Raw genomic sequence first — 14,887 nt, 5'->3', positions numbered from 1 at the left:
ACAATTGCATGTATTTGAGCAGATGTATGTAATTTACCATTATAACTATTAAAACTGGAAAACCATATTCTTAAACTTTCTTTACATCAACACCATCAACACGTGAAGCATAAACATACCACTTAACAGTTTCGGAAAATAAGGTAAAAAATATCGAACCATCAGATATGTGCTTGTTTCATCTTTCATACAACAGAATCAGAAAAACAAACTCATACTGTTTAAGCAGCAATGTAAAGCCAGTTGGACTTTGCCAAAATGTTACCTCAATTACATAAACATCAGTCATATATCATTCTAGGGAGGAGATTTAAACGTGTCTTGTTTTGTTGATTTTGTTAAAAGCAGTACATAAAATAGTCAAATTTGTCTTCTCTTCCTATCCCTAGTAATCTTATGATCCTTTTTTAAAAAAATCAATAAGATAGGATATATTTATAAAAGGAGACTTTGAGTCTATCTTTTCAGATATTGCCAAGGTTTAGAAATATTTCTATCATACCTCAGAATCTGGGACCTTTACAGGTATTAACACATGCTACTTAAAAGTTTTTGTTTGAGTCCCAACCAAGATCAAATTGAAGCAGAACCTAAGAGATTGCATATCCAGATTTCAAAGCATTTCTGTTTTCATGTTTGCATGAGACAGTTCCTTCCTTGAGCAAAATTCATTGTAGACAGAGAATAAAACAATAAATGAGTTAACTAAGAGTTACCTCTTATTTCCTAAATTAGAGAGATTCTCATTATTCTAAGAAAATTAGACAATAAAATTTGCTTCTTACCCATTACCCCATTGGGAACAACATTTTAGCACAAATAAACTAGAATAAGAGTAGGAAGTAAAAATAGAAGTTGTTGGGGGTGAGAGAAAGGTATTGAAGGGAGATGGGAGAGGGGCTCAGGAAAGGTGAATTTGCCCATGATTCTCAGAGGATGTTGAGCATGGTAGGCTGGGAGATTTTAAAGTTAAAAAAGGTGCATGCCTCATTTTATTAGACATTAAGTTTAATCACCTTGTTCAAGGGAGTCCACTTGAGAAATACAGTGGCATCTTCAAACTGTCCATTTGTAATTGACATTGTTAAAAATCAGTTCTCATAAATATACACTGAGATGAGTGCCCATCAATACATATTTGACTAGTTAAATAGCACTCAGTATAAGTCACTTGGGTCATAGTGATTTTTTTATACCCACCTGGAAAAGATTTGCTAAAATAAATTTGCTAAGTTAAAAGCAGGGTTATTTAATGTCCCAGGATTCAATAAAATTGTGGATTTTAAGGTTATTTTCCTATAAGACATAAATCATGTGTTTCTCTATTGAGCAACAACAGACAAATAAAATACTAACCTTTATAAATCTCTTACATAAACCAGTAGTGAATACATAGCATGCTAACCAAGAGGCAATCTTTAGAGCAAAGAATAACACTGGAATAGCCTGTAAATCGAAGTTCCAAGAACATATCCAATATAGAACCAGTGTGTGTGTGTTTGTGTGTGTGTGTGTGTGTGTGTGTGTGTGTGTGTGTGTGTGTGTGTGTGTACCATATGCATGCAGTGCATGAATAGGCTGGAAGGGGAGGATAGAAGCCCTGAAACCAAACCTAAGTCTTTGGAGCATTGCTGAGTGCTCTTAGGCACTAAACTCTCTCTCCAGTCCTCTCCAGTATTTTTCTTAAAAATCTTTGGGATTTACTATTGAAAACATCTTGGGACTCTTTCCCCTTTTAACTGAAATTAGTAAATCAAACTTGAATTTAGTTTTCTGTTCAATAAAAAATAAATTGGGGAGCCTCAGATATTGTTAGAGGCCAAATTCAATTATAGCTTCTATATTCATAACTCAAATCTATTCAAAATTCTAATATTTTACACTTTTATTGAGATCTTCAGTTTTCTTTATTAGCACTTTTTTTTAGATTTTTTTTTTTTTAAGTTTGAGCATTTTGCCTGCATATATATACCAAATATATGCCTTGTGGAGGCTAGATGAGGTGTTGAATCCCCTGGAACTGGAATTACATGTGGTTGTGAGATGCCATTTGTGTCCTGACAATTGAATCCGGGTCCTCTGCCACAAAAAATTGCAGGTTATGATCCTTTTTTGAACCTTTGGACCGTTTGAACCTTTTCTCCAGCCTTCTTTTATGGATCTCTCTCTCTCTCTCCCTCCTTCCCTTTCTCTCTCTCTCTCTCTCTCTCTCTCTCTCTCTCTCTCTCTCTCTCTCCATATATATATGTATATATATATGTGTATATATATATATGTTGATTGTGGACTTAGGTGTCACTTAATATTGTAAAGCCAACAATAAATGATAACAATATGAAGGAAATTTTTGTTTAATATATTGTCTTAATTTATATTTGAAAATAAATATCACAGTCTTGAAGATAATATGCTATTAATACCCTAAACTCATTTTGTTATCTATTTGCACATAGCAAAGATTATATTCTCTTTGCCTTAATTGTGGACATATAACTTTTGTAGAATTATTTATGTAACCTTTTGATACCAGCAATAAAAATTCTGCTTTCAACTTCTGAGGATAGAATAGGTGTTGGAATTTGACTTGACCTGCATTGCTATGAGGAGGAGCCTATGGTAAACAGCTGGTGTAAAATGTCCACTTACTCTTTGTATCTCAGACTCTTGAGTATCTTGAATATATTTTCAGATTCATTTGCAGGTGGTTTGTAAGCATATATCCAAATGAAAGCACTTTGAATCATATACAAAATTAACAATATATTACAATACATATAATATTTACAATATATATAATTAACAATATAATAACAATTAACATTCCATTCTTTGTTTTTTTAAAACAAACATGTATCTTTGTAACTGATTAAAGAATTCATGTAAAACTATCATTAATTTTTAGTTTCCAAAGTATATAGCAAACCCATTGGAATAACACCCAATTTCTCAATGGACCTGGACAGACACTAAGAGACCATGGATGCCAGCCTAGACTAATATAAAAAATCAAAACTTTCAATCATCATAGATGGAGTGAACAAGACATTCCAAGACAAAACCAGATTTAAACAACACTTATCCACAAACCCAGCCCTACTGAAAGCACTAGACGGAAAATTCCAACCTAAGGAAGTCAGATACACCCTCGAAAACACAGGCAATAGATAACACCACAGCAGTAAACCTCAAAGAAGAGATGTACACACACACCACCAATAAATAAATAAATAAATAAATAAATAAATAAATAAATAACAGGAATGAACAATCACTGGTCATTAATATCCCTAATATCAATGGACTTAATTCACCTATAAAAAGACACAGGCTAACAGAATGGATACTAAAGCAGGACCTATCTTTCTGCTGCATACAAGAAACACACCTCAAATTCAAAGATAGACACCTCCTAAGAATAAAAAGCTGGGAAAAGACTTTCTAATCAAATGGTCTTAAGAAGCAAGCAGGTGTAGCCATCCTAATATCTAGCAAAATAGACTTCAAACTAAAATCAATGAAAAGAGATCAAGAAGGACATTACATACCCATCACAGGAAAGGTCCACCAACATGAAGTTTCAATTCTGAACATTTATGCCCCAAACACAAGGGCACCCACATATGTAAAAGAAACATTACTAAAGCTTAAATCACATATAAAACCCCACACATTAATAGTAGGAGACTTCAACACCCCACTTTCACTTCTGGACAGATCAGCCAAATTGAAACCTATTCTTTTTTTATTTTCAATACACTGGACAAAATGTCCCATTCTATACTATTACATGAACAGATTTTTTTAAATGGTACATTTTTTTAAAAAGTTCATACATGAATAATTTATTTACGTTTTTTTGGGTCCTACCTCTGCCACCTAGCTCCAACTCCTGCCATGTCCTGACAGGGAGGCTGCACCCGTGGAATTACAGACAGCCACGTGAAAGACACCTCCATAACATGTGTATTTCTCATATTCTTCATTGATTTATGCCAGTATTCCATATACTGGTCAGTTTTCTGTCTATTAAAAATGCCCAGAATATCCAATTGTATTTTGAATGCCTTACTACTATTACAACAAAGTATCTGATTTGACTTCTACCTCCTAATGGACCTTTTTTTTTTCAGCACAGTCCCTTTTACCACCCTGTTTATTCTGTCTCTTGTCTCAAACTTGCCTTTTGACTATTGGACTAGTTTGGTTTTGAAATTTCCTCCTTTATGATTCACCTGACAGCAGATCTTTAGCATTTCTTGTCTATTACTTATGACATTCCTGACCATACATGCCATATATTATAGTTCAAACCTCTTATCAATCTCTAGCCATACTTTTTTATTTTCTTCAAATCATACTCTCCCTCATCAATTAAATAATTTTATTAAGTAACTACAGTATTTGACTTTTGTAGACCTTGTATAGCTAGCTATTACTAAAACATGCACATAATTAAATCCATCAAAATAAAACAATGACCGCATAAAGAATGGATTCTAATTGATTGAAATGTGCATTAGACAACTAGGTGAAATCAAGCCTATGTGAGCAGTGGTAAGTTATCTGTAAAAACAAAAGCTCAAGACGGGAGAGGTTGTTAGAGTGAGAAAAGATGGCACCTTTAAATGTGATGCTGAAACCCCAAGAGAACCATCGGATCTGAAGTTTGACCTCAGCAGCACCCAACATCACTTACTCTCCTGACTGCTTTGAACAAGCTACCCAATGATCACCAGCATTCCTGAGGCAGACCTTTGCTATTCCTTTTTTTTTTTTTTTTTTTGAAGTGCATAATTACAAGAAATCAGGATGTTTTCTGGTGTTGTGTACTTAAGTCCTAGAAAAGTGTTTTCGTCATATTAATACTTTTGTATCTAACACCTTCCCATTTTATTCCAGTGCATTTTACAGTGTGACATACTTTTTGATTCTTTTTATGTCAATCACCCTTTATGTCACTGTCACCATGAAGATGTCTCTTACGTTTTTTTCTCTACCTTGACATTGTAAACATGCATTCTCATGACATTTTCATTTTTCTGCTCCACTTTACACTGAAATGCATTCAAATCTCTGCCATGTTTATAGTGTTGCCTAGAGCTTTATGACATACCCTGGCTTACAGCCATTGGTTTGCTTTCTTATTTTTCCTTTATTTTTGTGGTTGCTTTGTTAATTGTCCAGAAGTTTAAACTAATTTCCAAACTGATTAATCTTACCACATATTTCTGTTTTTCTTGCTATTTAAAGCAATATTAAATATTACCAGTTATAACAAAATCTAGGTAGAAGGTAGGAAGGTATAGGAAAATCTCAAAATATTCTATATCTTATTTATATGCCTGGAAAAACCATTCCTTTGGACTCCTGGTTTCATTATGCCTTGGGTGTTCTTTTCGGGGGGGGGAGGGGAAGTGCCTAAATAATCACTCCATATTTTTTTTTCATTTTTCACTCTCCAGTCCTTAACGAGCCTGTTTATAATGATATTGATGATGTTTTCTGTATCCAGTTATTTACTCTTTCATGGCCTCCTTTCTTCTGGCTTATGTTATCCTTTGCTTATTTTTATTCTAGCAAGGTTTATGTAGCTACAGAATTCAAGTAAAATGGAAGTAGAGATGTTATATTGTGAGACGTGTTCTGTGTTCTGTCAGTAAAAGTATTTAATCTGAACTCTGGTTGGAAAGAAGCTCGGACGTCCAGAAAAAACGATGAAGAATGCTATGTTGTTTCATTGGGAATCTTTCTCTATTTTTTTCCAGTCTCTGCAGGGGTACTTTCTTGATATATTTGTTCAGTAGTACTCCTTCCTTCTTCTTAGAGGTAGCAAGACTCCAATGAAGCTGTTTGCATTTGCTGGATCATAATGTCCCTTGGATGAAGTAACAAAGTCAGACAGCTCAATTCACAGCATTTACATAAACCTGGCACAAAAACAACTTCCCCAGTGTTACCCTGGAGGATGAACTCTGCCTTGCTTGCAAAGTTCTGGTGGAGATACAGCAAGTAGCTGGCAGAGCAAGCAGTCTGCTGGGTGTCTTTAAGTTACCTGCAGAGCGGGCGTCTGGATCACTCTTTCTGGCTTGTGCACGTAATTTACAGATGCCTCTTCACATGCTTCTGTGGTCCTCAGGAGCTTCTGAGCTTCAGAGGCTTGGCAATGCCATGTTCAGCTGGGGCTTTCTTATTTAATCTTGCCGAAAGGGATGGTTATTTGGAAGTGTGAAAATACCTTAGCAAGCAACATCAACAGATGTATAGCAACTGAAACTCATTCTAAATACCTAAGGGGATTCATTCTCCTGACATACATTTAACTCCCATTATGATTAATGGAAGCAGTACTTGATTTACAACACACCCTGCCTTTAGATGGCTCATGCCTACAGAGAGAAGAATCATCAGCAAAATTATAAACTGTTCCTGGTTCAAGTATTGTCAAAAATAATTTCTCATCTCTATGTTGGACCTAGTTACTTGATTGTATATGTTGTTATATCCACCTATATTGACAGAACCTCGGGTTTAATATCCTCCAATAAATTTAAAATAATCCAACTTAATTAGGAATTTTCCATACAAGATTATTCACTGTCAAGTACTCATGACTTCAATAAAGGAAGAAAATTTTAGCTAAAACAAACAAATGATTAAACTCTGCAACACAATTAATAACTTGCCTAATTTGTCGTCTTTCTGCATTAACTTTATTATGAAGTTTAGCAGAGATATAGCTATCTAATTGTGTGGATATCGCTCTGAGTAAATAAAGTTCTGATTGGCCAGTGCCCAGGCAGGAAGTAAAGGCGGGACAAGAGAGAAGAGAATTCTGGGAAGTAGAAGGCTGGAGAGAGACACCGCCAGCCGTCGCCATGAAAAGCAACGTGTAAAGACACTGCTAAGCTACAAGCCATGTGGCAAAGTATAGACTAACAGAAATGTGTTAATTTAAGATAGAAAAAGTAGATAACAAGAAGCCTGCCACAGCCATACAGTTTCTAAACAATGTAAGTTTCTGTATGCTTTCTTGGTTGGGTCTGAGCGACTGTGGGACTGGCGGGTAAGAGAGATTTGTCCAGACTCTGGGCCAGGCAGGAAAACTCTAACTACATAATTGTTTAAAGAATGGTACGCATTAATATTTACCATTTATTGAAGTATATCATACATGAATTTTCCAAGTACTGGAAACCAACTAGTAAATATTACTTATGATCACAATAAAGACACAACAAAATTATATTTTATCTTAAAATTATATAACTTTATATAGTAACCTACATTTTTACTTTATAATATCAATTTTCCCTTGAATTCTCATGCTATACTGTTATATTCATAAAAACAAAAACAATTGATGGTTTGATACACAATTCATTTTCACTTTTCTTTAATTTTTAAAAAATATTTATTTTATTTTTAATTTATGTGTATGTTTGTGTGTGTGTAAGCACATGTGCATATGAGTAAGGTGGTAGTAGTGGCCTTAAGATGACCCCTAGGTCTGGAATTTCGAGATCATAAGCAGTCCAGGATGGGTGCTATGAGTGAACTCTGGCCTTCTGCAGGGGCAGTGCATTTCCTTAACCACTGAGCCCATGTGGAAGTGTAACTACCAAACACTCTAGAGAAAATAGTCTCAACATTTCTTATCCTTTATTTTTATTTTTTACTGTAAGGGTTTTTTTCAATTACTAGAAGTATTTATTCATTCCTTAAAATTTTCATACATGGATACAATGTACCTAATCATAGCCATCCTCCCTTCCCGTTATTCTCTTTACCAAGGCCAGTATATCTCTCTCCCAAATTCATGTCTTCTCTTTTAGTATAGGATCCATTTGTATTATATACCTTCTCATTTTTATTATATATATATATATATATGTGTGTGTGTGTGTGTGTGTGTGTGTGTATAATTTATGAAATTAACTTAATTTCACATATCAGCCACGGATTCCCCCATCCTCCCTTCTCCCAACCCCCCAGCACTCCCCCCTAACACACACCCCTATTCCCACCTCCTCCAAGGCAAGGTCTCCCCTGGGGAGTCAGCCCAGCCAGGTAGACTCAGCTAAGGCAGGTCCAGTCCCCTCCTCCCTTCACCTAGGCTGAGTAAAGTGTCCCAGCATAGGCCCCAGGTTCCAAAAAGCCAGCCCATGCCCCAAGGACAGGTCCGGGTCCCACAGCCTGGGTGCCTCCCAAACAGTTCAAGCTATTCAATTGTCTCACTTATCCAGAGGGCCTGATCCAGCTGGGGGCTCCACAGCCTTTGGTTCATAATTCATGTGTTTCCATTAGTTTGGCTATTTGTCCCTGTGCTTTTCCAATCTTGGTCTCAACAATTCTCACTCATAAAATCCCTCCTCTTTCTCGACAATTGGACTCCTGGAGCTACACCTGGGGCCTGGCTGAGGATCTCTGTATCCACTTCCATCAGTTATTGGATGACAGTTCTAGCATGACAGTTAGGGTGTTTGGCCATCTGAACACCAGACTAGGTCGTTTCGGGCTTTCTCTTGACCATTGCCAGCAGTCTACAGTGGATATATCATTGTGGATTTCTGGGGACCTCTCTAGCACTTTGCTTCTTCCTATTCTCAGGTGGTCTTCATTTATCATGGTCTGTTATTCCTTCTTCTCCCTCTCTGTTCTTGATCCAGCTGGGATCTCCCGGTCCCCTAAGCTCTCTTTCCCTTGAACCTTGCCCTTCTCTCACTTATATTTTGACTTAGAAAATGTAAAGTCCGGTTTCTTTATGTAACCAGTATTTATGAATCTGAAGCATTATCTTCAGCATTTTTTTCATGCTCTGATACTTTACTATGTCCCTGTCATGCCGCAGGTACCAGTAAAATGCTATGAGACACAAAACAAAACTTAATTCATTCTTTCTGAAGCATATATTTAAAAATCATAAATTTCAGATCCTCCATTTTTGTGAAAGACCTGAAATAATCACCAGGCATGTCTGTGAGTGTTCCAACTTTTCACAAAGGAAGGGAATGAGCATTCACGTGGTAGTCAATGTATTCAGTCTGTTTAGGACATAGGAAGTACATATCATTTGTAGCCATATTCAGTGAAGCTGATATTTATTTTAATTCTATACTACCATAACAGATAGAAAACTTTCAAGTATTTATCACAATTTTCTTGTGAATACTGGCATCACTGAGTCCATAGCTGATGTATATTTTCTAACACTAACTGAATAATATATGTTTTTTCCTGACATTGCAGAGGTTCTAAAAATATTTGCTTTGTGTGATTTTTCTTGCTCAATGATGTTTTATCAAAATGAAGCCTAAAATGTCAGAAATAATAGAAAATTTATACTAGGTTATTGGTGAAATTATTAAGGCCACTCCACATAGTTAAAAGGGAGGTTTATTTTGTGGGGTAACTTACAAATGAAGGGGTAGGTTGCAGGGTCTGGCAAAGGTATGGCGCAGTCTGGCGGTGTTCTCTGGAGAACTCTGCTCAGTCTACCTCCAGCATCCAGGGTCCGGGAACCCAGAGCAGCCCTCCTCTTGATCCTGGGTCTTCTGCTTCCTCCCTTAGCCCCGCCTTGTGGGCGTGACCATTACCGAAGTCTCAATGGGGGTTGGAACTTCCAGGCAAATGCTGGGATGGCTATCCACTACACTAGGTATTTGAAGTGAGATGATTTTAAGTGATAATCAACAAACCTTTCTGACAGATGTCAATTCATTCCCATTTGAAGTCTAACTGGTATTTTATAGGAATAAGTGATTTACTTAACTCACGTTTCCAACTGTGACTAAGCACAATCGAGGATTAGACCTGAGTCTATTTAACATGGAAGTCAGTATAAAGAACACAGCTTACAAAAGATATTTTTCATTTTATTTTCTGGAGACAAACAAATTTATGGTTGACTTTTACTTTTTTAATCTTACTACCCTTATTTTATAGATTGCTTGCTACCACAATAGGGTAGAATTTATTGTGCATCATTTGAAATGAGGAGAAATCTACACTGGTTATCCAAATTAGTAAGTTTATTTGCTAAAGACAGAAGTTGTACAATAATTAAAAGTGTACTTATTCACAAGTGGAAAAAGATTAGCTACCTCCTTTGATTATGACGGCTAAAAGATTCCGAGCTTATTGTCTTTGGGTACATTTATGTCTGCATCCTTTTGTTGAGAGTATGTCTCTGCTTAGCACAGTATAATCTTGACCCCATCACACCATACTACTGGCTCTTGCCCATCTTCTATAAGATCTTCTGTTTCATAATTGCAAATTTTCTGAAAACAAGGTGCAATCAATTTCCTTTAGACAAAGAATATACTCTTCTCCTATTTTCACATCTAACCTTATTTAATTAACTGCAGTTGCAAGAACAAGAATGTTTGCTAAAAGCACAGCCATCTATACTCATCACTTCTGCAGGCATTATATATTCAGAGTAATTCCAAAGAAATAGCATAACACTGGCACAAACACCTGCTTTGGAAACTGTCATTTGTGCCAGGAGTTTAGCCATGCTTATGAACTCTTTTGTCTGACATTGGGAGATGAAAACTAGATTCCAAGGGATTGAGGGGAAAAAAAAGAATTAGGAATCAAGCATTTGTTCATTAATGTTTTTTAATTTAACTGGAATGCTGTGCAGAATCAAGATATATTAATGGTATCACAATGCCACATATTTGAAACTGGCTTTTCAAACTTTTTGATTAAAAAGTTATCACTTTGGCTCTATTTGCATTTGGAAACTAATGATCCAGGAGACATTGTCAGAACACTATAGATAGAGCAGAGTAGGAGAATTGTAAGGAATGTATACTAGGGATAGTTGAAGGGATTCTATGTGGGTAGAAATGTATCATTTCCTGAATCCACAGAGGGAATCAATTCAAGATGAATTTAGCTGTGGATTGAATCTAAAATTTACTCAGTTGAATGTACTTTTCAGTATTTTTCAAAGACAATTTTGGTGAATTTAGATTAATTTCTAATGGTCTTATTAAATAAAAAACATGGAGCCAAGTATAGGGAGATTAGAGAGATTAGGGAAATAGGGAAAGCCACCAGCCAACTTTACCTCACCAACTCTGCAGCTTCCAAATGCCAATTACTTCCTGTCTATCCATGCCTATATGCCTTGCTGTTCAGCCATCTGATTTGCTCTCTCCACACAGCTATATCTCTTCCTCTTCCTACCCAGCTCTGTCACTTCCTATGTGCCTGTACAGAACTGTGGACCTCCATGGTTAACTAGTTTTAGAATTTAAGGCATGTGTTCTTTTTCCAGTGTGGCCTTGAACTCACAGAGATCCTGCTGTCAAGTGATAGGATTAAAGGCGTGAGCTACCATTGTCTGACTTCTTTGTTTACTTATAATGCCTTGGTTTTTTCCTCTGATCTCCAGGCAAGCTTTACTTATTAAAGCACAAATAAAATATCACTACATTTCAGCATGAATAAAATACCACCACAGGTGAATTTGAAAATGCTTATGGATTCATAATCCTGATTTTTATGGATGAGCTAGTTATTGGTACTTGAGTAGACTATAGAGAAGCTAGCAAGCAGAATTATGAATGGCTAATGTAAACTGTCATTCTAAACTGTTTTCTGTTTTGTATAAGGAAGTCATGGGCATATGTAAAGAAATAGGGAAACAGAGCATTTGGAGTCAATTGTCTGGCAACACAGAGGTTCACATGGGAGACCCAAGAAAATTAGCTAGTCACAACGAGCTGAGCAAATATGAAAGTCTACAGTATTATGTGCTAATGTAGCATGTTATCCTTAATATCATAGGTATATGAAGAAAGTGGAATACAGACAGTCTTTCAGTGGACCTAAAAGTCAATTTTACTTGTAATCTTTTCACATTTTTCTTAAAAATAACAAATTCACAGACAAAGTTATGTTTTATTATCTTTGAAATTTCAGATTGAAGTTATCTTGAGATTTCTTAATAGTAAATGGTCTAGAAGTAGAGAGGGGCCAAGAAGGTAAGGGCTGGTGGAAAGATTGGTTCCTAGATTATCCTTGGCCTGGCTTGATTCCCAGTGGTGTGGCAGAGAACTCTCAGACACCTTGGGTTCCCAGAGAAAAATAGGAGAATCAGTGCCAAAACCATAGCAACAATAACACTTACAGAGTAATGCAAATCTAAAGTTTGTTTGGCACATTCAAACTATTTCCTCAGAACTCTCAGGTAAAATTCACAAGGACATTAGAGGATGTTTGAATCAAAGGATGTGATGAAAGATGAGAAATAAAGAGCAGCAAAACTGGACAGCCTCGTAATAGACACGATGATTTGCATCACAATTAAGTACTTGGTGATCAGAAGGACAAATGATAGTTCAGTTAGTATAGTCGTGAATCAAGACACATTCAGTTGGCAAGTCCTGAACTCCGAGACACTACAGTCTCTCCAAGAAACTAGACGTAAACAGATACACTCATGTTTTTCATGACATTTATTGAGCATTGTGGATTACAGTTACAGAAACCTTGTAGCACAAGAAAACCATAACCTACTAAGCTAAGCTGTTATTGACAGAGAATATGGATCTTGTGCATGTGCAAGTTACATTATACTAAGATTCTTATATACTTACTTAGATAGCACATAGTATCAAAAATTTGTCATGGAGGGATTGCTCAATAATCACATGTGAAAACTGCTCTCCCAGAGTAGGCTCGAGTTCCCAGGACCCACATCAGAGGGCTCACAGCTAGCAGCTCCAGGGAATCTGCTTTTTTCTTCAGGTGTATGCAGGTACCCAAATACATGTACTCTCACACAAAACAAAATAAAATAAAATAGAAATCACTATTTAAAAAAAATACTTGTAATTGATATTGAGAAATCAGAGTTCTGAAAGTGATCCTGTTTATTCTCATTTTTTTTTCTGTGAAGACTTTAGGAAATTCTGACATATATATTCAATGCTTTAATTAAAATCTCATTAAACTCATAACTGTCTCTGCTTTTATACTTCTAGCTGTTTAAAAAATTATTATTTCTTCTTGCTGGTTTGGGTTCTGAAGCATATTTGTACACTTGAGTCCTACTCAGGGCAAAGATGAGATAATACCATAGAAACTTCTATAGACCCCATGGGACTGTCTGAAACTGATGATAAAATCTTTAATGTATGGTTCCAGTTTTGATTACACTGCTGTCACCGACTCTATAGGAAGATGAGAAAATGATGAGAGTATAGATGCCCAGAGGAGCTAGAAATGAGTGGGGCTTAGTGGAGTAGGAACCTGCTGCCTCAGACTGCAAGGGTAACACTTGAATAAGTCACCAAGACTTTTATGGCAGCTTTTGTCCCAGAATATACAGATGAGGAGTGACTGTTGAAATGATTGTGTGGAAAAGACTCTGAAATATCCAAGCTTGTGCATCTGCTCTATCTCCTGAAGGACAGTGATATTCCTGGACTACAATACTTCCTAAACCCAAAATGAATATGGGTTTTCCCTTTTCTTCAATAGCTAAGCCTTGTAAGACCTGCAAGCAAAATCCAACATCCTTCACTCACAGCTCACAAGGGAAAAGCCAAGCTAAAAATATAAAATTAAAATAGTGAAAATAGCATCATAAGTTTTAGATCATACATTTTTGAAGTGAGATCCAATACTTTCCCACAACATATGTGCTTTGATTTTGGTGTTTATGAGTGTGTGCAAGTGTGTTTACGTGCCTGAATAGCCAATATCTTTACATAAAAAGAAACTTGAGTTGTATGAACGAATAGGTTAGTCTATATTATCTCGTCTTTGGTTTTATTTTAACGACTAGCATGCTCTATCTGAAAATAAGAAAATTTTTCTATTGCACGGCTCCTAAAGTTCTTATAATAAAAAGACCTGAAGCCAGATATTGGTGTAAATGCTGAAAGATCAGAGAGACAAAGAAATAAGCCACTAGAGAAACTTCTCACCACTACTATCGAATCCTCAGGCCGAAGGGAAGGCGAGATCCTAGCTCCATGAATCCTCTGACTGAGAGCCTCTGAGTCCTCAGCTGAAAAGGTCTAGTTCCTGTCTCCCATGACTTATATGTCTTTCTCTGCCCAGCCATTTCACTTCCTTCCTAGTGCTGGGATTAATGGCTTGTGTGCTTCCCAAATACTGGTAGCAAAGGCATGAGATCTCAAGTGTTGGGATTAAAGGTGTGTGCCACCATTGCCTGGCTCTGTTTCTCCCCTAGACTGAATCAATCTCATGTATTCCAGGGTGGCTTTGAACTCACAGAAATCTCGAAGGCTCTCTGCCTCCTGAGTGCCAGGATTAAAGGTGTGTGCCACCATTGCCTGGCCTCTGTGTTTAATCTAGTGGCTGGCTCTGTCCTCTGATCTCCAGGCAAGCTTTATTTGATATACAATATATCACCACACATATCTCTTTTGTTTTAGGAAAGTTTTTATTTCTTAACATAAATCAATTATGCAGCATTTTTCACTTTAGTGTTGTTTGGTCATGTTGTTCTCAATCTTACCGAGATTTGGAGTTCATTTCTCTTAGCTTTGCATGAAATCACTCCTTAGCATGTCAGTTTCATGAATACTGATTATAATGATAGCAAAAAAGGATTTCAGAATTTCACATTCTAACTCAGAATGCTGAAGGTAAATAGCCTACCTGTTCTTGCAGACCAATCTGAACTGCCAGGTGTACCTGTGTGGACCACTCTAAGTGCCTGCTCATTCCTAATGTGATCCATAGCGCAGGCTGAAGTACTTTAGCCCATGGTTTTGCTCTCCTCATTGCTTTTTAAGTAAAGCTAGGGACTATTGATGGGTAGGAAATGATACTCAAGAGTAAAATGAGAAGGCTTAATTTGTTTTATTTGCTCTTTTATATTATTCTTTGAAAATAT

Source organism: Onychomys torridus, chromosome 6, assembly GCF_903995425.1.
Source record: "Onychomys torridus chromosome 6, mOncTor1.1, whole genome shotgun sequence".
Taxonomy (NCBI): domain Eukaryota; kingdom Metazoa; phylum Chordata; class Mammalia; order Rodentia; family Cricetidae; genus Onychomys; species Onychomys torridus.
The sequence above is the reverse complement of the archived record's forward strand: the minus strand, read 5'-3'. Positions refer to the sequence as shown.